Source organism: Rhinolophus ferrumequinum, chromosome 6 (genome assembly GCF_004115265.2).
Source record: "Rhinolophus ferrumequinum isolate MPI-CBG mRhiFer1 chromosome 6, mRhiFer1_v1.p, whole genome shotgun sequence".
NCBI lineage: Eukaryota > Metazoa > Chordata > Mammalia > Chiroptera > Rhinolophidae > Rhinolophus > Rhinolophus ferrumequinum.
Genome location: NC_046289.1, coordinates 7883685 through 7909057, shown reverse-complemented (window position 1 = coordinate 7909057; position 25373 = coordinate 7883685). Strand labels below are relative to the sequence as shown.

At 49.7% G+C, this 25373-nt stretch overlaps 1 protein-coding gene across 1 annotated transcript in view; it reads right to left on the bottom strand.

Moving 5' to 3' along the window:
- SYNE3 (spectrin repeat containing nuclear envelope family member 3) overlaps positions 1-12283 on the bottom strand; it is an 87454-nt gene extending 75171 nt beyond the window's left edge. Inside the window, exon 1 of the mRNA XM_033109040.1 lies at positions 12183-12283. The gene's annotated coding sequence lies outside the window, so the exon portion shown is untranslated. The remainder of the gene's footprint in view (positions 1-12182) is intronic.
- Between the last annotated feature and the right edge of the window lie 13090 nt (positions 12284-25373).

The window sequence follows — 25373 nt, the reverse complement described above, 5'->3', positions numbered from 1 at the left end:
AGGCTCTGATCCCTGCACTACGTCCCTTGTCAGAGCGTTATCTCCTGCAGCCTCCACAATCCAAGGTCAGGCTTCCTCCCCAACCTAATCCTTTGTTCATTCAGAGCAAAGTCCATTGTAGGCACCCAATTACCATGGACTGGGCTCAAGCAACAGGCAGCTAATTATGACATTTCATCCCCATTATACAGACATGGAAAACGAGGCAAAAACTAATCAGGAAGTCGCCTCCAATATTTGTTTCCCAAGACCATGATGATTCCATTCTTCAAAAGCAGCTACCTTGAATACTGTTTTCTAGAACCTTCTAGAGCCTTCTCCAGTAGCCCAGAGACTCAGATACCATAGATGTTCTCTCCAAAGGGAACTGAGAAAGACTTAGTCTTGCCAGGCGGCTGTTTCTGGGCTGAGGCTTCTAAACCAGAGGTCCGTTCAGGGCAGCCGAATCCTCACTAAGATATTCAGACAGTCATCAGCCTGGCACCTGCCCAGCTGCCGGAGGTCTGAGAGGTGCCTCAATTTGAGGTACGGCATGGAGAGTTACAAAAGCCTGGCTCCAACAGGAAAGATGCTAATGATTAAATCAACCCTCCCCCAGGTAAGCACCTAGATGAGCTGGTTTAAATCTCCCCTCTGATCCCTTGCAAGGGCACCACACGGGAGAATTAGTTCTTTCGTGTCACACAGTCTTCTAGTTCTACCATTTATTATTAACTCGTGACCTTGGATAAGTTCCGTAACTTCTCTGGGTTTCCTTCTCTATGAAATAATAGCTGCGCAGGTCACTGGATAAAAGGATAGAGCAGTGCCACCCACCTGTACCCTTGAACTCTTTATCGAGGTAAGAGGAACTAGCGACCTGCACGGGGAGCTGCTGTGTGCCACGTATGTGCTAAGCCTTGCACTGATTATTTCATGGAAGTGGTAGGTCCCACTAACATGGCTTCTACAGATGAAAGAACTGAGGTTCAGAAGGGCTAAGCCACCTGCCCGTGGTTCCACAGCCAGCACAGGACAAGTCTTCTCCCTCCAGTTTCCTCGCCTCGTTGCCTCTAGACTATTCACATTTGTGAAGGAATGAACTGATTAACACTAGGTTCTGCTGTAATCAGCAGACACACGAGTGAGACGTTTCAGAACCACATTCTGAAGAACTGAAATGATTAGAACAGTCGCTTGCTCAAATCTGCAAGGCCCACCTTCCACCGCAGAGAGGGCTTCTAGAATACGGGGACGCAAACCACAGCCCACTGCCTGTGTCTGCACAGCAATCCAGTGATGTTAACAACTTTAAACAGTTGGAAAAAAAATTAAGAGTAATATTTTGTGCCGGGTGATACTTACGTGAAATTCAAATTCCAGTATCCATAGTAAAGTTTTATTGGAACACAGCCACACGCATTCATTTAGTGTCTAGGGCTGCTTTCTAGATACAATGGAAGAATTGAATAATTGCCACAGAGACTATATGGCCCATAACGCCAAAAATATTCGCTATCTGCCCCTTTACAGAAAGAATTTGCCGACCCCTGTACTAGAACCTCCAGGGACCAACATTATTTATTGGCTCAAGGGACATACCTCACCCCAACCCTGCCTGTCAGCACAGCATCCCTCCAGATCTGGGAATCCAGAAGATTCCATAGTATTCCTTTCAGCAAATAACACTCTCTGTCCCTGATATCCAAAATGGGCTGAGCAGGCAGTGTTTTACAAATACTGAGCTGTGTCCTCAGCGGATTCGCCCTCTGAAGTTTTCCTTACTTATAGGCATTTGGGTGTCATTTGTCATTCAGATGAGGTCTTCCCTGCGCTGTCAGGGACATGCTGTTAGAGCCACCCACCAGGGCCTCCAAGGCAGTGCCTGAATCACGGCTGGATCCTGGATTGGGTTCCACCCTCCCCCAGGGGCCATGGTGTGAACCCTGAGTTAAAAGACATCCCCATTTAAAAGACAACAGGAATGTCACATAATCACTCAAACTCAGAAAGCAGGCACACGGACAGCTGTCCAGTAGTAACAGGCGGGTGCCACCGGACACAAGCAGAAAAAGCCTGCTGGGGCCAGGCAGGGTCTGTTCGCCTAAACTTCTGTTTGCTGCCCTTCTGGAGAGTTTCAGATGTGGGGGCCCTTGTGGATCTGAGACAGCGAGGCCCAGGGCCAGCACTGCTGGGTGCTGCCCTGGGACGGTAGGATCCCCACTTCCCTCCGTGGCCCATGGTGGGGGGGTGCCCATGTGCCAGTGGGGGTGCTGGGGACCTAAGGATGCTGAGATTGTGGTAGCTGCATTCGCCAAGTTTATGCATCAATGTCGCCAGGAAAATAGCCCTGAATCCTGGAGAGGGAGCCTCCCAGGCTGCCGCTACGATCTGATCAGGTGAGGTGGAGACGGGCAAATGCACTGCAGCAGAGAGAGCCGGCTGGACTGGGTGGTGGGAGGATGCAGAGTGTGGATGGATAAAGCAAGACTACGGTCATCTAGTTCCATGTTTTCACACACTTCGGCCATTTGTACATCACATCTGGGGACACCTGGACTATTATTTTTTCTCATTCGTTTTATCTTTAAAATTTAAACCTCTGTGCTTTAAAAGGAGACTTTATATCTTTCCTTGAAATAGAAAACCAGGGTGAGGCCTCGATTGCCATGTTTAGAACATCGTAAGGAGTAAATGCCGTTTATTTAACTCTACCTGGTGCCCTTGCTACCTTGCACCTGAGGCTTGCTCATATAGAGACGAGCAAGAGGTAGAGAGGGAGCCGTTAGAACCAGCTCAGCACCACAGGGAGACGTCATCTACCTGACAAAATCCAGTGGTTCTCAACCGTCCCTGGTGTCAGTCCCCTGGGGAACTTTCAAAATATAGGTCAGTGGCCTCAGGTGCGGCAACTCACCCACAGGCCTAAGGCGGAGCCCAGCTGATTAAGAGAATATCACATAATCAGAAGGGTCATAAGGATGACGGAGACGACGATGGAGAAGGAAGTTGCTGTTCCTCTAGACCCTGAGCTGTGGTACCACACTCATCCTGCCAGTTACCAGGGGCCCTGGTCCAAACTGAGGTCTGACCTGGTTTAAGCCCCCACACTGTGTGGTGGAAGACCGTCCAGGCTCCGCCCTGGGAGTACGACTGAGGGGCCTCGTGTTTTGACGTGACTTTCTTTCCACAGTCATCTATAAACGAAGAAAGTCGCATTGGCCATTAGGGATGGCTGGGACCCTGGGAGGGAAGCGAGTGACCAATGTGTGTGGTCTGCGCTCTACACCCCAATGGAAGAGTCTTCCAAAGGGGACAGGCTCAGCTGGTAGGCTCCGGTCCATCACAGCCCTTGGACCTGCTGGAGTACAGACCTCAGCCAAGAACACCTGAGCCGAGAGCTGACTCACCCGCAGCTGTGCCAGATTCGAACACTTCAAATCCCGGGGACAGAGGCGGCGGAAGGACTCAAGTGTCACCCAGTCACCTAGCTAGCGAGTGCCTTGGGAAAGTGGGGGGTGCTTGGAGCAGCTAGGAATGGAAGAGCAGGGACTGCTGGGACCAAGCCCCCACTTGGAGCTGAGAACTCCTTATACATCTGAGACCACATCTGCTCCTGACAGCAACCCTGCAGGGAAGGTGTGACCAGCCCCACTGAACAGGTGAGTTGGCCAGGCCCATGGTGGTTATGTGACTTGCTAAGGTCACAGCACAGGTGGCAGAACCAGGGTCCCAGCCCACACCTGTATGATTCCAGCATTCGAGCCTGCCAACCCCACACTTCAGGCCCAGAAGCAAAGAGGAACTCAGCCAAACTCTACGGTCTAAGTGTCCTTTGCCCAGGAAGACAGGTGACACCTTGCTCTGTGTGCTAAATTAATAATACTAACGACCCCTTAGCTCCAGGTGGGGGGGTTGCCGTTTGTATGGTCTCACAGCATGGTGAGGAGAGAAGCATGGCCGCATGGCCCCCCCCCCAACAGAGAAGGGAGGTGATGCCCAGAAAGACTGCGCCCTCCCACAAAATTAAAGGGTCCTTCCTGGCGCCCACCCCAGCCCTCTGAGCCTCCCTCTTTCTGAGCCATTGTCCCCCAGGATGAGTCAGTCTGTGGAAAGCACTCACCTCCCCCACCAGACCCCTCCCACCGCCCGGCGCCCTCCTCCCTCTCCACCTCAGGCCAGGTCAGCACTGTGAAGGAATGCGGGTGTCCACGGCAGGAAGCTTCTAGGGCGAAAGGGCCCAGGGCCCAGCCGCAAACATGTGCCTCTCTGGCTCCCAAACCAAAGTCTGCTCCAACTAGGAACTATGTGACTAACCCCGCTACTTCCTGTAGGGGACAAATATAGGAACTTATGGGGCCACCCCCTCACCTCCTCTCAGGAGCACATCAGCAAGCAGAGACTGCCGGGGGGACCTGTCATGCCACCCCTCCCTCCCAGACATTCAGGTGGTTTTACCCAGAAGGAAGTGGGGCCAAGAGACACCGCAAGATGGAATTTTTTAAAAATGGATTTTCTACAATCATTTTTGAGCAAAACTGAGTTTGAAATCAGCAAACAGATAAATAGGTAAGTTAGGGAAACCAGGCTTGATCGCTGCCTGGTGCTGAAGAAAGAAACTGAACCTGGCAACTCCACCTGGCTCATATCCAACCTCCAACCACCGGCTTGTGGTCACCACGTTCTCGACAGCTAGTGAGCAAGCCGCAGCGGGAGTTCCTTGGAACCGAGCGAGAAAAGGGTGTGGTCAGTGTGGACGGGATGGGGTGCTCCAGGAGGGGCCTGGCTCTGGAAAACCTGTGGCATTCCGGGACCCATGTGACAAGGGCCATACAGAAAGGCTTTCCTTCGAGGAATGGCCTGGCAGTGTGAGAGCCATTGGGGGTGGCGGAGAAAGAAGTCGATGCCTGGTCAGGGGGCTGAGGGCTGGGTCTGCCCAGGGCACGCCCCGCATGGGAAGGCCAGTGCAGGCTGGTGTTACCGGCATGAGCTCTGGGGTCAGACGAACTCACTGCTAAGTCGTTGAGGGCCGGTTATTTAACCTCTCTGTGAAATGGGAGGACCAGTGTACCTCCCTGAGTGTGTGGGGATAAAGAGAGAAAACGCAGGGAGCACTTACAGCAATGCCAACATTCAGTAAGCACTGAACAGATGCTAGCCGTTACGATGAAGCAGTCAAGGACTGTCACCCCATCTGTTCATACAGTCATTCATTCAGTTGTTCATTCATTCATTCGTTCATTCCATACTATGTATTGAGCAGTTACTGTGGCTAGGCTCTGGGGACAGAAAAACAATCTCTGCCCTCGTGGAGTTCACGTTCTAGTAGAGGCGACAGACGATAAGCTCAATTGCAAATAAATAATTTCAGGTGGTGATAAATGCTAGAGACATGAAACACAGTGACAGGACACGGCAGAGTGGCAGGGGTGGGACGGGTGCTACTGTCTGGGCAGGAAGGTCCCCTGGCGGCTGTGAGTCTGAGCTGAGATCAGGCTGAAGAGAAAGAGCAGCCACAGAAGGGTCTGGGGGAGGCACTCTTTAGGCAGAGGGAAGAGCAAGGAGAAAGACCTGAGTGGGAAAAGCATGGTGTGCTCAGGAGAGAGAACAAGCCCGAGACGTGAGTCCCAGGGAGACCAAGAGTGTGCTCCAAGCGCCAGGGCTGGCCCCCGAAGGGCCCAGGAAAGGGACAGTCCCCTGAAGAGGCCCCAAAGGGAGATGACATGTGTCACACCTTGTCTCCCCAGCATCAGGTCAGGACCGGAGGCCACCTCGCATCTCTGTGTCCTGGGATCTGCCCTGTCCACTCCCTTCAGGGTGTCGTAAGCACCAGCGATCCTGAAGTTTATAAGACCCTATGTTAACGTGTAAAGCCTTTTAATTAAATAATAATAGTGATAATAAAACCAACTCTCTCTGGCTGGGATGTGAGAATGAATAATCCTGTATCTCCGCCCTCAAGGTCACAGGCATGGAAACAGAAAATTCAATATCATGTGTCAAGTGCAAAGGGAACATGGAAATGCAAATCACCAACCTGGAGAGGGTGGCCTGGAGAGGTGGCTTCTTGCAATCTGACAGCTGGGAGGATACCTTCTAGAAGGAGGGTGCTGTCCAGCAAGGTGTTGGTGGGGAGGAGCAGGGAGGCCAGGGGGCAGAGGTAACAGCTGGAGCACAGGTCTGGAGGTGGGAAAAATCAAGCTGAATTTGGGGCCCCAGGGTGGTGGTGGGGAAACAGAGAGACAGATAGCCCAGGTAGTGGAAAGCATGAAATGCCAGTCAGACAGGGGTTTGGGACTTAAACCTCAGAGCAAGAGGAGCCATTGCAGGCAGGTAGACAGGGAGTCACCTGCTTAAGTGACCAGGCCCTCCTGGGGGGATGGGCAGATTGCACCTACTGCAGAGGTGTGGTTCTGGGACTAGAGAACATCCAGACTTCAAGGCACCTTAGAGCTCTCCTATTTCAACCTCCCATTTTAAAGGGCAGGAACAGAGACTGGCCCAGGTGAAGGTCAAAGGGCAGCTATGAAACTGCGAGCTCCTCCCATTGCCACAACAGGCAAGGTCTTTGAAACAAGGAAAGAGGCCACTACCCAGTGAGTCAGCGTGCAGTATTATTTCAGCAAATGTCACTTGGGAGGGGCTCGGCCCTTTTCAGATCTCAAATAGAACTCTTGGCTTCATTAGAGGTTAACCAGCGACCATAGCCCACCCTATTCCTTGGTGGTGACCAGGTGGGCCTGACCCTGAGTGAGGGTCAGCCCCACCACCCCTTTTCATCAAGGTGTACTACAGCACGAATGCTGATGACAGACTTTTAGGGAGATGGCTGTAAGGGAAAAGAGTACTCACCCAGCGACAAGAAGATACTGTCTCAAACCCCAAGGCACCTGAGAGATGGTCCAGTCATTTCTGCTTGTGGAGCCTCAGTTTCCCCACAGGTAAAATTATAGGCTCAGATGAGATCATCTCTAGGGCTCCAGCTGGTTCTGACATTCTTATTTCCCACTGCAGCTGTCACTTCTAAATACTTCCTGAACATTGCACACACAGCGGGTCCAGGTGCGTGCAGTAAGGGTGTATTTCCTGTCTCTGAAAGCTCCCTTACCTGTGTCAAGTTCTATCCCCTCAGGTTCTCATGTAAGCCCAGCCCTGAGTGGAGGTATCACCAGCCCCGTCAGACAGATGAGAAATCGTTCCCTGTGCTGCGACTGGCCCCAGGACACAGAGCAGGGCTGGCACCTGGCCCCAGGTCTCTACTGCCCAGGTGAGCACGTGTGCCATGCCCACCATGCATCAGGAAAACCACCACCTTGAAATGTCCGTCCTGGGACGCCCACCCTTTGAGCTCCACGACAGGCACGTCTGTAGAGGGAGTGCCTGAAGAACACCTCTACTTTGGGCAAAGTGAAAGTGTCCAGGAATCAAGGGAACCCTGAAAGCACCAGAACCCAAAAATGGGATGGATGCCCCCTGATCACAGGGCAAGCTCCATCGTAAGGAGGGAAGGATGGTAGTTGGAGCCATCAGCCTTAAGGGCCTTCTTGCAATCTGACAGCTGGGAGGATACCACCCTATTACCCTTGACAATGGCATGTCCCTATGGCCCACCAGGCGGGGCTGGGCTGCCAGGAGTTGTAGCTTCTGTGGAGTGAAGGACGTGTTCACAATACAGCTCAGTTAAAAAGCAACTTCTCGTCTTTTCAGTTCCCCCTCTGGGTGAAAGACCTGCTCCATCACTCACCTGCTGTGTGATTTGGGGCCAGACATTGAACCTCTCTGAACCTGATTCCCCAACTGAAAAACGGTGTAACCATCCCCTGACACTAAGTCATTCTGATAACTTAGAAATCTGTCAAGCCTGTACAGTGGCTCTCTGAAGGGGCTTTGAGTAGGAAAGGAGATCCTAGGTACTGCTTGTGTATTTCCTTTCACAATGTTTCTGTTCATGAACATTCTGGAAGTGTGCCGTCATCTCATGTGTTTGCTCTCTTCTGCCTTTTTTAAATTAAAATGGTCACATCAGTTTAGTCTCAAGTCGACCACCGGAGGACTCGGTGGCCCTCGTCACAGCGGTAGCAGGGGTGTGGCAGGTGGTGTACTGACGAGGGTCGCCCAGGTGTGCAGCCCAGAAGCACCTGTCTTCCCTACCTACCGTGTTTCCCCAAAAATAAGACCGGGTCTTATATTAATTTTTGCTCCAAAAGACGCATTAGGGCTTATGTTCAGGGGATGTCATCCTGAAAAATCATGCCAGGGCTTCTTTCCGGTTAGGTCTTATTTCTGGAAACATGGGAGGTGCCCTACTGTTCTCCTTGGCCAGGTCACCTCCCTTGCCATAAAACCACCAGACTGGTCCATGGGACCCGAGGTTCCTCCAACTCAAACAAGCCAGGATTTTCTGATTCAGAAGCAGAAATCATTAGGCCAGGACTTAAAAAACTCCTGTTGAGAATCTGAGCTCCAGAGTGTTAATATCTTCCTGTATGACTTTGGAAGAGGGAGATTACTTCATCTGAATGAAAAATCGTGTCTGTTATACCACAGGATTGTCTGTTGATTTTTCAAATCCGTCCAGATTAACTTTTGAATCTGTGGGAAGAGCCTGAGAGCTTTGTAGAAAATGTTCCATATTATCTTTTAATTTTATTTGTAGGTAAGATCTGATATATATATATATATATATATATATATATATATATATGAAATATACACAATGTTTATATACACTATATATAATATATATATACATATTTCCTATTTATAAATGATGAAGCATAAAAACATTGAAACATCCACAAGCCCATCACTCAAAGAAACAGCATAACGGTCCCACTGAGAGTGGAGTAGTCTCCTGCCTGATCCTGTACCCTCTCACCCACCAAAGATAACCACCTGATTTTGCATTTACAAATCATTACTAGGTGAATTCCTTACTCACCACCCCTCCCCTCATGACCCTCTCGATCTCAATCTCCTCATGCCCCCACCTATGGTGACATTTGACTTTCATGTAAGGTAACCACCTCCTTGCCTCTTACCATCATTTTATTTCTCATGTACGTATCGCTAGACAACTCATTGTTAACGTTTTGAGCTTCATTCATTGCCTTAGCAGCTCTCTGCAGAGTCTTTCTATGCATTTCAGAGATGTTGCGACTTCCTCCACCGAATCTGCAGCCTAGAAACCCAGGCAAGAGGTGCAAGCCACACCACATGGTCACAATTACACTGGGAGGATTCGTGATAATAAAAACCACGACAACGCCTCTCTACAGTGTGTCCCCTCTCTGTGCTGTGCCCCCTCTCTGTGCTGTGTCCCGCCCTGGTGGGCATTCTGCTGAGCGTTGTCCCCAGTTGTCTCATTTATCCTCTGGACAACTTCACAGGGAGGAGTTGGGCGTCTTATCTCGAGTTTGGAGATGACATGCTCCAGTTGCCAGGACTGTCCCCTGGCTACTCCCTAGCGGCTTCATCCCCAGGAACAGCATCCCTAGGTCCTGAAGCAAAGGTCCTCCGGTGGCAAGGGGCAAGGGGAGTGTCAGCAGACACTTCCCTAACTTCTACCTGTTCCCCACAGGCTCCTCTCTTGGACACCCAGTTGGGCCAGTTTTAGATGTCACAGGGGAAAAAACTGTTTGGAATCCAGGAAATGCCAGTGTCTTAATGATGACCAGCATCCTGTCAGGACTGTTCTCCTGATGATTAATGTGTAACGTTTAATGATGATTAATGGACAGTGTTGTCCTTGTGTGGTCTGGGCAGGCTGTGTGGTATAGTGGAGAGCCCTGAGTTCAAATCCCGCCTCTACCACTGTGGCCTCACCTGTAAAGTAGCCCATAATGGCAGCCTTGCCTGCTGTCAGAATCATAGGAGGTAAGAGACAGGAAATGCTTCATAAGCGCCCACAGACATATCGAGTGCTCCTGCAGACCCCTCTCAAACCTCCGCCCGGGTCAAGGACCAGCTTTCAGTGCTGAAAGGGCTCTGAGGGAGGCAGATGACCCAAGGTTACCCACCATTTAACAGACAGGGGGACATCAAGGTTGAGAGGGAAAGAGCAGAGCTGAGGGGGAGGGAATTCAGGTGTCCCAGCCAGGCCATGTCACCCCAAACTGTGACAACTGTTCGCATGTGCTGTGTTCACACCATACAAAATGATGTTCATGGAATGTCTCATTTAACACGCATGCCATGATTATCTCCCTCTCATGGGGAAGGAAATCGAAGCTCTGAAAGGTGAAGCGATGTCCCCACCGTCACACAGCTGAGAAAAGGCTACGGCAGGACTGAACCCAGGCAGCCTGACTTGGCTACCCCCATCTAACAGCTGGCAATACAGGAGGCCCCTCTGCCCACTGGGCTCCCAGGGGCTCCACAGAGTTTTGGAGGTTGTGCTGACCTGCCCAGTTTTCCTCCTCAGAGTGGAGGTCACCATGCAGCCAAGCCAGGATCCCCCAACAGCCTGGCCCCAGATATCTGCATCAAGAGGCGGAGGGGCAGCCCAGGTACCAACAAGTCCACAGCTGCTGGAGAACATGCAAAGCACCTGGGCTAGAGGGTTGTTCCCATAGAGACAGAAGGAGCTCACACTCACCCCCCCCCCCATGGGTGCCTGCAGGGAGCCAAGGCCAGCCTGCACCCTGAGGCAGAAACCTGAGCCTGGATTCTCACCACTCCCCTCAATGCCACCAACACATCCTCTGGCTCTCTCCTCAAGACCCCCAGCAAAACGTGAATTCCAAAAATAAGCCTTCCTGGCCCACTCCCCACTCCAGCTGCCCTCAGAGGGGCCTCTGGCTGAAAACCATGCCCGGGGGCCAGCAGGCTTGGCACAGCTGTGGCTGTTGGCCTGCGAAGTGCAGTCCTGCCTGAGGAATGTGCAGACCCACACGTGTCAGAGAGCCCCGCTGCGGCCCTGTTACAGGAAACAACAAAACAGCCCGTTGGCACTGGCGGCTCTCGCCCCTCCCTCCTTCCAGTTCCTGACCCCTGCTGCCGGTTGGCTGCCTCAGCTGCGCAGGAGGTAGGGCAGGCCCTTCAAGGGAGTCAGGCTCTGCTCTTGACTGTGTGGCTCTGGGTAAATCACTCCCCTTCTCTGGGCCTGTTTCCTCTCCTCCCCGGTGGTGGAAGGAGGCTTTTGCGCCAAACTCAAGAAGGGCAGAAGTTGCTGGGAGGACAGTCTTGCCTCCTCTTGCCTTCACTCCTGTGGGATGGGGCATGGCCCCGGGCACGTAGGGCTCCCCCACTGGCAGCTCACGGCTGTAGAAGGCCCTAACTAGTGCTGGAGGAAGTTAATCAACCTTCAGAGGTGAAAGAGATCCGGAATCTGGGACAGGGTCCCAGGGCAGCCATGGGCCAGCGCTTCAGGGCCAAAGTGACAACATAGTACTATTCATTGTCACCCCACCCCAGCTGGGGTTCCTTGACTTAGAGTTTTGAAGCAGAGGTCAGGTGGGCCGCGCAGGGCACTCACTCACTGCTCCTGGGTTGACCACTGGGTCACATGCACCAGGTCCACTGTTTGGAGTCAAGATCTGAAGACCCTAAGGGGAGTCAGAACCCATGGGGGCTCCCTCAGGCCTTGCTGGAGATCTTTGGCCTCACTACCCCCTCCTTTAGAACTGTGGGATGCGACTCAGAGAAGGTGAAAGGCTTGCCCAAAGCTGCACAGCCAGGCGGTGTGTGAATGGAAGCCAAGCCTGCCAGGTGACTCTTCCCCTCCCTACCGCCAGCTCTAGGCTTTCTCAGGCACTACGGAGCGAGCTCGTGGTCGTCAGAAGCGGGTATTCCTGCCTGCGTTTACTCTCCAGGCCTGGGACACGAGGCGGCGGGAGCCCGCGGTGACAGGTCAGCTCGCCCCAAGCGAAGTCAGAACGAAGATTGGAGGCGGCGCCCGGCCCTCCAGGGACGCGCTGCCCAGGGTTTAGAGGCTTCTTCTTAAGGGACAAACCTCCAGGGTTGGGGAGCGGAAGGACTCGGGGATTTCGCAGGCGGCAGCGAACCGCCGCGTTTAAACTAAAAATACCCGCCCGTTCGCAGCTGTCACGCCAGGGCCTCCGCCCCCGCGCCGGGCGTGCTTCCCCAGGTCCCCTCGACTTTCGGCGACCCTGATCCCTAGGGGACGCGTCAGGGCTGGGCCGGGGGTTGAGGTCCCGACCGCCCCGGCCCCCCGCCCGGCCTCCTGGCCGCGAGCCACTTACCCTAACCGGAGCGTGCAGGAGCGGGGCGCCGCGGGCAGCTCGCGCGGAGCAGCCCTCCTCCTCCCTGCGTCCCAGGCGGCTCCAGAGTGGGGCGGGGCCGGGGCGGGGCCGGGGCGGGGCCGGGGCGGGGCCGGGGCGGGGCCCGGACACACTCGCCCCTGCCCCGCCCAGTCCCCTGTAGCTGCTGCTGTGGGAGCCGCCCCAGGGCCCGGCGGGAGGGAACGCTCCTGGCGGTGCGCTCGGCAGAGGCCCAGGTGCCTGGGCTCAGCTCCCAGGGAGCCCTGTCGCAGAGTCCCCGGGCGGACGGAGCACGGGGGCCTCTTCCCATCCTCACCCTCCGCCCCGCGCCCAGGGCTTCCCTTTCCCGCCCAGGAGCCGCCCGGAGCCCCGACTCCCTGCCTGCCTCCGCCCGGCTCTCATCCTCCCCCTAGGCGGGGAGCTGCCCCTCCCCTGGGGAAAGTTGGCTCTGGGGAGAAGGTGCCTCTGGGCGCGTCCGACTTGGGCAGAGGGCTCTGGGGCTGGCAGGGTTGCTCTCTCAGAGCCGAGGTGTGGGTAGAGGCAACGGCACTCCTCCCGAGGCGCGAAATCCAAGAAGGAAGTGATACCTGTCACCCAGCCTGACAGTCGGGGCGCCCCATCCGGCCCCTCCCACCGCACGGTCCCTGGAGCCGCCACGCGCGGGAATCTCTAGGCTCCAGGCTCGCACGGGAGTCCCCAGGATGCCAAGGAGCGGAGGCGATGGGCGGTGAGCCACAAGGAATGTGAATCCCGCGCCTAATCGGAACCTCCCTCAAACCCAAGGCCCGAGAATGTGCACCCTCCCTCTCCCGGCACCTCCTCCCCCAGCAGACACGTCTCCCACCCGGCCGTCCTCTAGCTCGATCCAGCGACTCCACCGACTCCTGAGCCTTGAAGCAGAAGGTCTACATCTTATCCGCTTCTGTGCCGTGGCGCTCCCAGCGCCTTCAGGCCCTTTGAACTGTCCTCACCCCAACCCCGATCTTTGTTCGAGTAATTACACCTTTGCATGATCGGTTCCGCCTCGTTTGGATGGGGATGAGAGCCGCTAAGGAAGGACACAACTTGTAGAGCTACGTGCCGTGTGGACTTCTCTTCACAATTTACGTGTGGCCACGCCCATTTTACACATGAGAAAAAGGAGTCTGGGCTTGAGAAGTCAAGTAACTGGCCCAGATCTAAAGCTTCCCAGAAGGTGTTTTCCTCTATCAGTGTGTGTTGAATAAATCAGGGTAGAAATCAGTGTCCTGAGAGAAAGATTAAATTGTAAAACCACCAGATAGTGATGGCGTGTGTGTGTGTGTGTGTGTGTGTGTGTGTGTGTGTGTGTTTCACACTGAGGACAGGTAGGAGAATATCAAAGCCCAGAGTTAGCACTGGGTCGATGCAGCTTGAGTTAGAATGCCAGTGTCAGCCCGCTCTCGTAACTTAGAAGCCATTTATTAAGTTATAATTACTCACAGCGTTATAGGAACTGCACACAAAGGGCCTTCTCCCTTCCCTGCCCTTGACTGGTTCTAGGTATCCTATTATGTTTCGTTATCATCTTGACTCCATCTGAGGCACTGCCGCACCTCAGGGTTACAACAGTCAGGCTGAAGGCTCGGTGATGAACAATTATTATACTTGGCACTTGGATACCACTCTTTGCTTTTCCACACGCTGTCTCACGTGCATCTCCTCATTAAAGCTCGGCAGAGTTTAATTAGGTCTGTCTTATGATGGAAGCTAAGGCACAAACAGGTCAGGTGATTTGCACGATGGCCCCACCAATGCCGCTGGGGTTGGCAAGCCCTGGGAAGTCAATTTCCTGCAGTAAAGGGTGATTGGTGCAATTGGATGGGAGTAGAGAGCTCAAGCTCTGGTGCCAAATCGCTGGGGTTTGCAACTTTCAAGGACGAGTTTGCAACTCATCCGTGGTTTCCTTTTCTGTTAAAAGAGTCTAATAATCGGAGCCTACCTGGAATGGTTTTGTGCCTGGTATTATGAGCTGTTCTGGGTATAGTGTGATCACTACAGTTTCTGGCATACGACTAGTCAGACTTGCACCATACATTTCCTGTGCACCTACTATGTGCTAGTCCCCGGGAATATGGAAAAGAATGAGGCATAGACTGTCACGCCCAGGGAGGTCACAGTACAGTGACTCTGTGTCCAAGGGGCTGTAGCCTGAACAGGGTAATGCTGCTGCATAGGTTAGTGTCACTTAGTGTTCTACACTGTCACTTAGTGTTCAGGCAGCACAGAGCACCATTTCCAGAACTGAAAGACCCAAATTCCAGGCCCAGCTCTGCTACTTAACTGAGCGAATCTTCGCAAGTCATGTAACCTCTTAGAACCTCGGCCTCATCTGTTAAATGGGCACAGCCATAATATTCCATAAGCGAGAATATATGTGATAAAAATATTGTATAAACTGCAAAACACCACGCAGATATTAGTAGCTTTATTATTGTTATTATTATCTTTAGCATTATAAGGTTTGATGCTTTTCAGAACACTCTCCCATTGCTTTTCTTAAGCCTGACATAAAAACAGGACCTTATTTTTGGTTAATTACATGGCAGTCTTTTGCCACCACCAAAATAGTCCATACAGAAAGAAAAAAAAAGTTGAGTAAGCAATGCAGGAGAATGAGGGAGTTTACAACATGGGAAACATAAAAACTTCAATTCAACTTCAGCATTACCCACTGCGACAGGAAGAAGTAGAAGTGAAAACTTAGCTGAAAGAAAGTTCTGGCAAAGCGTGGGGGGAGAGCCCCTTGGTCATCTCTGGAATTGAGCACAGGAAACCCCGCCCCAAGGCCTCCCTTTCAGAAGTGGCCCTGAGAGGGAACCACAGAAGGCCCTAAAATTATGCCATTCGGAAATTCTGACTCATCTGGCAGTGGGAGCTGTTTGTGCAACACACAAAACGTCTCCCGAAAAGCAGAATTTTTACTGCGCTTTCCCCAAGTCTCTTCTCTGCAGCCAGCATCACCACCACTCATGAGGAAGCAGGGGCCAATTTAATAAGCCTGGGGAAATGATTCAGGTCTGTTTTGCATTTGTAGTTGGTTAGCTAGCTTCAACAGCGATCCTGTAGAAATCTTACTTTGTAAGCATGATTTTTAGTTATTTGTGTGTTCAGTCTCCACAGAAAGATTCAAACAAAACCTGGATTGGCTCTTCTGGAATCCAATCCCTTCTTGTACAAGTATGAATGGGTAAACTGAGGCAAAAGGGCAGGAAGGAAGGGCCCTGCCCAGGTCCCAAGGTGGTAATCGGGGTTTTGGAAATTTATGTTCCCATTCCTCTGTCCTTGGCCTGGCTTCCCCCTTAATAATGAAATAAATAAGTGTTACTGGCAAACCAGAAATGAAAATGTCACCCTGGGGGGGCCATTCCTGGGGCACCCCATCAGAGAAATCCTGATCTGGGCTGGAGAGCTGGTTCTCATCCTGGCTCCACTCTCAGCTTTTCTTTTTGTCGCCAGTTCCCCAAGTGTTAGTCTGTCCTTTCCCACCGGGGTTCTATGATGTGCTTGGAGCGTGAGCCAATCCACCAGCCTGGTTCGTTAACTTCTCTGGCTAGGTGGGCTTCTCCACTGGCAGGTGCCACCTAGTAATTGAGCAGGGGCACACCTGCTGGATGGCAGTTGAGTCATGTCAAGCACTAAGCCCGGGAACTGGAGTAATTCAGGATATTCCTCTAAATACACTAATTGTGCTGCTTTTATAAAATAAAAGTATAAAGTGTGTCCGGAGCACAGCACGGGATCCTGAGATGACTGGGTTCTAGCTCTTGTTAGTGCTGCTAATTGGTTGTGTACCTTTGAGTCATTTCTGAGCTCCTGAATCTGTGAAACGAGACGACTGGGAAAGATCATGTCTAAGTTACTTCTCCGGATTTAAAAACAATGTGTATCTTGATTGCATTAGACAATAACATCACTGAGCATGACTAAGCACCGCTATTATTATACTGCAAGGAATAAGTACTAACAGACACAAAATTGTTAACGTACAATTGACAAACTTTATTCCTGAAAAAGAAAATCCTTCTCAAAGAGGTTTGTCGTATTTCTCCCATCAGTGGGCAACCTAGTCTGCTTTTTCTGCTTCTGTCGGAAACACCTTAAGTGGTTATTTTTTTAATTGAACATTTGATTTTGAGATAATTGTAGATTATGCAGTTGTAGTAAATTACAGAGACATCCCCAGTACTTTTTACCCAGTTTCCTCCAATGGCAACATCTTGCAAAATGATACAGCACAATATCACAACGGGGATACTGACACCGATACAATCAGGATACAGTGTGTCCATCGGGGATACTGACACCGATACAATCAGGATACAGTGTGTCCATCACCTCGGATCCTTCACGCAGCTCCTCCCTCCTGCCCGCATCTCCTCCTTAGTCCCATCCATCAGTCTGTTCTCATGTCTATAATTCTGCCATTTCAAGAAAGTTATATAAATGGAATCATAAGGTATGCAACCTATTGGGACTGGCTGTTTTCACCCGGAATAAGTCACTGGAGATTCCGCCAGGTTGTTTTGTGCTGAGTAGTATTCCACGGTATGGATGGACCAGTTTGTCTAATCATTCACTTGTTGAAGGACGTCTGAGTTGTTTCCAGTTTGGGGCTCTAATGAATAAAGCTGCTATAAACATTTGGCACAGGTTTTTGTGTCAACGTAAGTCTTCACACTTCCAGTGCTAACTGTTATGGAACATATATATAATAGCATACCACCATATTTTTCCTACTTGCTCATAGTGATAAACACACCGCCAGGAGGTTTGAGTGTTCAGTAATTGCCCAGGACCAGGCCATGGCTTTTGGAAGCCCAACAAAAGCAAGCTGTATGGTTCCCAGCATCAGGAATTTACTATCTATGGGGGACTATCTATTAGGATTGAAACATTCAAGTAACAGTGAAATAACAAGACAACATTGTGTCCTCAAATGTTAGACTGCATGGTACAGAAGTGACTTTTAGGAGTCCAGAAACAGGAAGGAGTGAAGGCTCAAGTGTTTGGGCATTCTGGGTAAGGCCAGATGTGAGCTGCATTTTGAATGATGGAGAAAAATAATGATATTTAATATTTATTAAGGACTTATTATGTGTCAAGTACTCTCTCAGCCTTTACTTATGTTAACTCATTTAATCCTCATCACCAACTTTCTGGGTAGCTACTGTTGTCATCTAATTTTACAAATAAGGGAACAGAGAGAGTAATAACTTGTCCATTATCACACAGCTATCACGTGACTGACCTAGGGTACAAACCAAGGCACTCTGGCCTCAGCCCACACTCTAAATCACTACGTATTCTGTCTGTCTGGTAGCAATAGTGGAGGACCATTTTCTGGTCATGATTAAATTCCAGTTTATTTCTTAGGTGCCAAAAAATGTATACCCATTTTAAGATAGGAAAAAGCTATTAAAATTGCAATACTCAATATATACCGATAACAAGATGAATACAAGTCATGTTTGACTTGTGCAATTACAAGAGGTGCTCAAAGTGGTTCCCATCAGTGTACTCTTAATACAGTTTTTTTTCTTTCTTAAAATGTGCATATATTTTTTTGGCACCCTCTGTATTTTTACAGTTACACGGAACCTAAATGTTAAGTTCTGGCTTCATTAACGTACTGAGTTCCTACAGGTCAAGGTTTCTGATGAGAAATTAAAGCACTTTGTGAAGAACAGCACCAGCTCTGGTAACAGGTGAGACATATGCTGTAAGAGCGAGAGCAGCTGCCTGGAAGGGTGTGTGAGTGTGTGTGAGTGTGTGTATGTGTGTGTGAAATGTGTGTGTGTGTGAAATGTGTGTGTGTGTGAATGTGTGAGTGTGAGTGTGAGTGTGAATGTGTGTGAGTGTATGTGTGTGTGAAATGTGTGTGTGTGTGAAATGTGTGTGTGTGTGAAATGTGTGTGTGTGTGAATGTGTGAGTGTGTGTGAGTGTGTGTGTAAATAGCAGGGCTGAACCTTCCAGTGATGTTGATGACCTGCGCAGGCCTCAAGAAACACGTCCGAGTTGCAGCTTTATCCATCCCGTACCGCAGAAGGGCGGGCAGAGCACTTCAGATAAGGAATGTGGTTTTGTATTCTCTGAATCGCTGTATACTATACCAGGGAAGTCACTTCCACCCTCAGCTATTTCCTTGGTAACTAAACACAACAGATGTGCGATTACTCTCTAGTCACAGCCTTGACTGCTGCTTCCCTTTCCAGCTACACCATTTTGGCTTGAACAGCAACATTTCAGGAACCTGGCTTATTTGTTTTTGTTTTGAAACCTGAATGCCGCCTTGATAATGTCAGTGCTGCCAACCCTGGCGTGGGTGGGCAGAGCGAAGAGCTCATTGGATGGAAATCTGCCAAGGTCTCTGTCCAGGTGCCTTGTTGTCCAGGTGCCTTGTTGCCCAGCTGACTGAGCCAGGGAGCCATGTCCCCTCCCAAGTTCCACCTGCAGAAAATGGGGCCAGTTCTTGCCTTTGCTTCCTGGAGGAGCTGTCGTGAGATCTCAGAGAACACGGAGGATGTGCTACAAACTTGGTCTGTGCAAATGCGTGCTGTTGTGAGGCAAGAAATCCTCCAATTACTATGCTGTCAAGCAAAACTTCACAACAGAAACCAACTCAGGAAGAGGCTGTGAGTGAGCAAGACTTCGCCACTAAGGAGGAAAGAAATCTTGTATTGTTTTGCTCCCTGGAGACATATTTCTGAAATCCACCGAAGTGTCCCCGCCTTGTTTTGGCTGTCCTGCACATGTGATAATGTTAGAAACGCTGTGTGGTAGGCAGCATGCCCAGGAAGCGGGGGGAGGCCTCTGGGCCCGCCTGGCAGACTCGCAGAGGCCGGGCCTTGGCGGCCAGGGTAGGGCATCAGAACCCACACAGGCGCTTGTGCCACCCCCACCATCACCATGCAAGCAGGCAGGCTGTGCTCTTTGGGGAAGCCCACACATGGGGCATAGCTGACCCCTTTACTGGAGTGTCAGGGGCTTGTGTCAGAGCTCCATTCGTTTGTATGCAACCTGTTGCTCTGGATGGCAATTCTTGATGGCCCAAGACGCTTCTAGAGCAGTGGAGACCATTTCACTGCAGAAGCCTCCTTCCCCAAAACCTCAGAACATTGCTGCAAACAGCTGGCCCGTCACACGCAGTACAAATGCTTTCCAAACTGACTACTGCAAGTCCTTGCAAGAGCTGCAGCTCCTAGCCTCAGATTTCAAACAACTGGAATCCTGACTGTCTTCTTGTTGTAGAGTTGGTATGCAGAGAACAATGGCAGGTGCCACTCAAGGCACCTCCTAGCTAATTAAAAAGCCGGATTCTGCAGACAGAAGCAACTGCATATTAAATAGACAGGAGAGAAGGCAGCATATACAACCCAGTGTCCTTGGGTATGTAAAAGGTCCTTGCTGGCACTACACCAATGGGATTAGTTCACGCGCGTCAGCAATCTGGGCTGTTTCATCATCGAAACTGAAACGTTTGTTTGTGTCACTGGTGAGTCTGGGCAAAAGGACTGAGCTCTGTCTGCTCAGTTACAAACTCTAAGGTGGCCTAGAACAAAGGCGCGCGCGCACACACACACACACAAATAACAGCCACAAGACACTTTACAAATTCACTGGCCTGGCGCTGTCATGTTCCAGAGACCCTGAGAGGCTCAGGGAATACTCTGTCAGCCCACAGCCATGTTTACCTGCACTGCTGAATCCAGGAGACACTTGGGTCCTCACCTGGCCTCTCTGTGGCTCTGACGTCTGTGACTGGCCCTCTGCTAGAAGCTCTTGCTCCTGTTCCCCCCACCCGCCACCCCTTTAGGACTTCTTCACGGCCGGTCCATCCCCAGCTGCGTCATTGCCCAGGGTTCTTCCCGTTGTCTTCTTGTTCTTGCTCTTCCTGCCTAAACCTTTTACCACGAGGTGCAGACCTGGAGAGGGAATAATCTGAATACTCACACGTATCAGATATAACCTGATTTACATGCTTCAAATTCCTCGCACCTCAGAATGTCCAAAAGAAATTCATGACTCACCTCTTCAACCCTCCTTCCTTTCCCCATCGGCCCTGCCTCAGCAGGTCGGCGTCTCCAGCTCTAAGCCAGAAACCCAGGGAGAAGCCTCCGTCCCTCCCTCTTCTTCCCAGCCCCGGCCCCACATCCAGCCAGTCGGCAAGTGCTGTCAATCCGACCTTGGAAGCACGCACCCCACATCCCACGCCAGCCAGAGCCCCGAATGCTTCCATCCTACAGGCGTCTTCCGCCTGGCCTGTCAGCCTCCGCCACCTCCAATACATCCTCGGCCCTACCAGGCTCACCTCGCATGATCTCTGCAGCTTCCACTCGTTCAGTGACCTCCCCTCATCCCAAGGACAAAATCCTAAGGCCCTCAGCCCTGTCCACGTGTCCGCATCATGTGTCTCTGGGCCTCTGCCTTGGCTGTTCCTCTTCCTGGAATGTCCTTTCCTTCTGAATAACGGCTCTTTTCCCTTCTTTCAACACCCAGTTCAAGCCCCACACCATCTATGCTTTCCCTGACCGCCCCCCACCATGCTGACTGCTGTCCTCAGAGCCCCCACCCCATCCTTCTCCAGTACTTAGTGACAACTGTCCCCCCCTAAGGACATCTGTTCCCACCCTAAGACCGGGAGGCCCTTGGGAGTCTTACTCAGCACAGAGCTGGTGGGTGCCGCATGGCTAATGTTTCTTGCCCTCCTACGGCATGGGCAGTTTTGTGAGTTTCTCGCCATTTGGGATTTCTGCGATACTGTCCTGTATTGTCACCATGTTATGTGTTCTTCATTCAAGATTTGTGTATTGAGCACATAGGAGGTCAATTAAGTTCGCGAACTCATCCTAGAAAAAGTGCTACACACCTTATTGCTGAATATCACTACAGTCACCTTCGAAGTACTCCCCTTGGGAAGCTATGCACCGACGCCAGTGCCTAGTCCACCCTTCAAAGCAATTCTGGAACCCTTTTTCTGGAATGGCCATCAGTGCTGTCACCGTATTACCCTTGATGTCCTGAATGTCATCAAAATGTCTTCCTTTCAATATTTCCTTTATCTTCGGGTAAAGAAAGAAGTCATTGGGGCCAGATCAGGTGAGTAGGGAGGGTGTTCAATACAGTTATTAGTTTACTGGCTAAAAACTCCCTCACAGTCAGTGCCCTGTGAGCTGGTGCATTGTCGTGATGCAAGAGCCATGAATTGTTGGTGAAAAGTTCAGGTCATCTAACTTTTTCATGCAGCCTTTTCAGCACTTCCAAATAGTAAACTTGGTTAACTTGTTTGTCCAGTTGGTAGAAATTCATAAGGAATAATCTCTCTGATATAAAAAAAAATTAGCGACATCCTTGTAACAAGTTCGCGAACTTAATTGTCAGGCCTTGTACTACGTGCGAGGAATAGTGCCAAGGACCGGGGGACAAACGATGAACTCAGTGGGGCTACAAGCTGTGGGTCTAGTGGGGGGGCAGCGGCACAAAAAATAAGACAATGCTCCATGCAAAGCCCCGGCAGGGTCGTGGTCCCCAGTGGCAGTGAAATCGGGCTGGTTATACCCTTTAACGCCTGCGATTGCTCCCCCGGATCCAACAGCACGCACGGAACTGCTGTGCGGACGGCCATCTCCAGGCCTCACGTCAGCCCAGCTCCCTCCAGCCCAACATTTGGTTCAGTTTAGAAAAACCCAACTTTATGCCAACATCATTCAATCCCTCACCACCTAATTAAATTTCGTAAGTATTTCTAAGGCGCTTACCATGGACTAATATGAGCACATAACAGAAGCAGACTAAAATCTGTTTGTCTGGCATCATGAGGGAAGCAAGTATCCCTCTGGTTTCGTTTTTCACATAACCTCTTGAAGCCATGCGTGTGTGTAATTTTTGTTGACAATCTAACATATACTACATTTCCTTGACTTCTGATCCAGAGCACGTGGAATAGAATTTCCTTTTCTTGGTGACTTGGAATTATTATACACGGCTCTCAGGCTCAAGCAAGTGTCGTGTGAGGATCGTTGGCCCCGGCGTCCACCAAATGCTCCCAGAATGTCTGCTTCTTAATTTTTAAAATCTCCTGTTAGCCTGTTAGTCATTGCTTCTTCCTGCTTTTAGTGTGAAGCTTTTTAAATTTACTGCTTCTGCTCTATTGCGGCTGTAATATTAGAAAACTAAGCAAGTTAGCCATTCCCTGAAGTAAGAACAGGCCTTGGGTGAGAAATGATTCTTGCTAGGATCAGGCAAACTGGTTAATTCCCAGACACTATGTAATGACAGGAACAGCCCTCCTTGGCTCTTGCTGCCCCTGCTCCCTAAGTAAAATAGACTAGTGCCCCCTACCTGCCTTGCAGGGTAAGGCAAAGGCTCATTATGAAATACTCCAGGTTTCTCAAGGGACAGAATGATTTTGAAATATCGTTAATTTTTAACATAAGCAAAAATCCCCTCAAGTAAGAGGATACTACTGGCTCTGTCCCCAGCACGTGTGAACTGGCAGAGCTGTCGCCGTGTGGTATGAGGAGAGATGAACCAATGGGACTACCTCGCCAACTGACTGACCGCCTTCGAGCTGCACTGGTAAGAGCTACCACAGGGCAATGCCCCATCACTGTGTATCTGAGAGGCGAGAAGCCCCGCCAATAGGGCACCTTCTCCCCAAGGCTTTTCGTACAAAATTCTCTTGGTTACCCAATTGGCAAGTGAGGCTAATGCAAAATGCTCTCTCCCCTTTTTTTAAACAGAATAGTTTATAACATAGTCTTTCATTAAAACTCTGAAACCCTGGGTCACTGAAATTTGATAACAATTAATTATATCTCAGTAGGCTACACTTTCAAAACGGATAAAGTTTAGAATTAACAAACGGAATTTTTCTGGCCATAAAAGCAGAAAGAAATATTTAAAATCCTCCAATTTTTTCCTGTAAAGGAAAATGAAAAGCTAATGTCTCATCCTATTTCTATCCCCCACCACCCCATGAAACTGGGGTGACTCTCTCTTCCTTTGAAGGCTGGAGCAATGGATCCGCATGACAGCAAGATTTAATTTTGAAGGTATACAATTATAACATTAAGGCTCAAAGGCAGAAGTACGAAATGGGATTCTGCCTCATCATAAAGAGAATTTAAGGCCTTGGCAATACATCTTAGCAACCAGAGGAAAATAATAAAAATTTCTAACTGTTCGTCTGGCTGCAAGTCGGTGATTATCAGAGGGAGATACAAACTTCTGCAAACAGATAACTCTTCCTAACAGCTTTGACCCACGACAGCACTGGCTCCTTGCTTTTTGTATTCTGTGGTCTAGGGGTTTTCTCAGAAGTCGTTGGAATGTAATACTAGTTTGAGTTATGGAAACTATCTGCTGGTAAACAAAACCAAAAAAACCATAATGCAAAACATTAAAATCTTTCATTAGACAGTTGAGGAAAAGTCAACAATTCCTTTATCACCTTTAATCAAGTTTGAACATGTTTTGATTACCACTTAATATTACCTTATAGGAGATATGACTTGGGTTATTTTCCTCAGAATAAAACAAGGTTCTCAACAGAACAAAAGCCAGCAGAGGTCTCATTTTAAAGCCTACAGCCAACAGTTCGGTCCTCAATGTGAAAAAGCCATGAGGAGGAAAGAAAACATAACTTTCAGAAATGAAAAGCTATGGTTTACATTTTTTCATTGGATTTATGGATTGAAATTATTGTCATTTTAGTTCTACAAAGCATAAAAATCACATCTGTATCTAATATATTCACATGCAAAGCCAGACAAGGTAATTCAAGAATATTTAATTTTGGTGATGTTGATTCAGCAGTAACATTTAAAAAGTGCTTGTGAAGTCAACACAACTTCTAGAAGAACCCAAAGTGTTCAAACCTGTCGAAAAGATGGTATAAACAAATACTGTAAGGGGAACATAATTTGGGGACCAAAATGTCTGAGAACCATTATCCTAGAGTTAAGGTAAGATCCAAATGAAAGCGTGTACACAAAACCTATTTGAAGAACAAACAGCGTGTTACACATGCAAGGCAGTATTATTTGGCGGGTAAACATTTAGGAGCAGAGGAATGGAGTAAAAATAGATTCCTTAAAACTCTGCAGCATGCATATATACATATACGTACATATATATGTATATATACATACATACATATATGTGTATATATATATATTTATATATATATATGATGACATCTGGAAATAGGCATACCTTTTTGCAGATATTGCAAATACATTTTTCACAAATCCAGGAAGGGGAAGATAGGAGGGGTAGAAAATTCCAAGGAGAATTAAAAAAACCTAAGTATTTAGGGATGCTTAGGACTGGAACCCAGGCCTCACACGTGTACAATTCAACACCCAGAACAGGATGTTTCTGCTTTGACACCCAGGTTTTTCATAAATGCTTCCTCGGAGAATCCATGTTCACCTGCGGCTCCAATGGTCGGTTCAGACTGCGCTAAGCCAATTTACAGCACACCATTTCTCTTCATTTTACCCAGAGGATGCAAGGCCGATGATACAGTGGGAGGGGCCCCGATGAGGCCTTCCTTCCTGTCTCTAGGCTGAGCCCACTTGGTGTGGGAAACAGCGATTAGCACAACTCAGGCCACTCCCATGGCCAGAGGAGTTATTTATAAAACCAGCTGTCTTTGTCAGATAGAGGTAGTAAAAATCCAAAAGGCATTTCTATCTTTGCATTAGGGATTAGCAAAGATTCGCTCTGAGGGCTATGCACTGTCTTGGTTTCTCACCCGTTACATTATTTTTAGGGTAGTTGAGGAGTCCAGTTAATCCCACGGTTGCAGTGACACTCTAAAATTACTGGATCACGGCTAAGTGCACCAGAGAAGGGTTTCGGATTCCAGCTCAGGTCTCTGGAACTCTGGGTCACACATATTTTATATTTTAGCTCAGGAGTGTTTGGTGGCTCAACCCCTTGTTGAACAAATCAAAGTGGCAAACCAAGCAGCCACTTTTCTCTTAAAATGACACAGAATACTCAGGCCAGCGTGGACCTGGCCATTTCTCTATGGAATGTCCTGTGCATAGAAACACACCCTATTTGTCAGAATACAGCAGCGACCTCTAGACTGAAGTCAGGGTACAGAAACACTGACGTGCTGAGTGTTCAAATACAGCATCGTC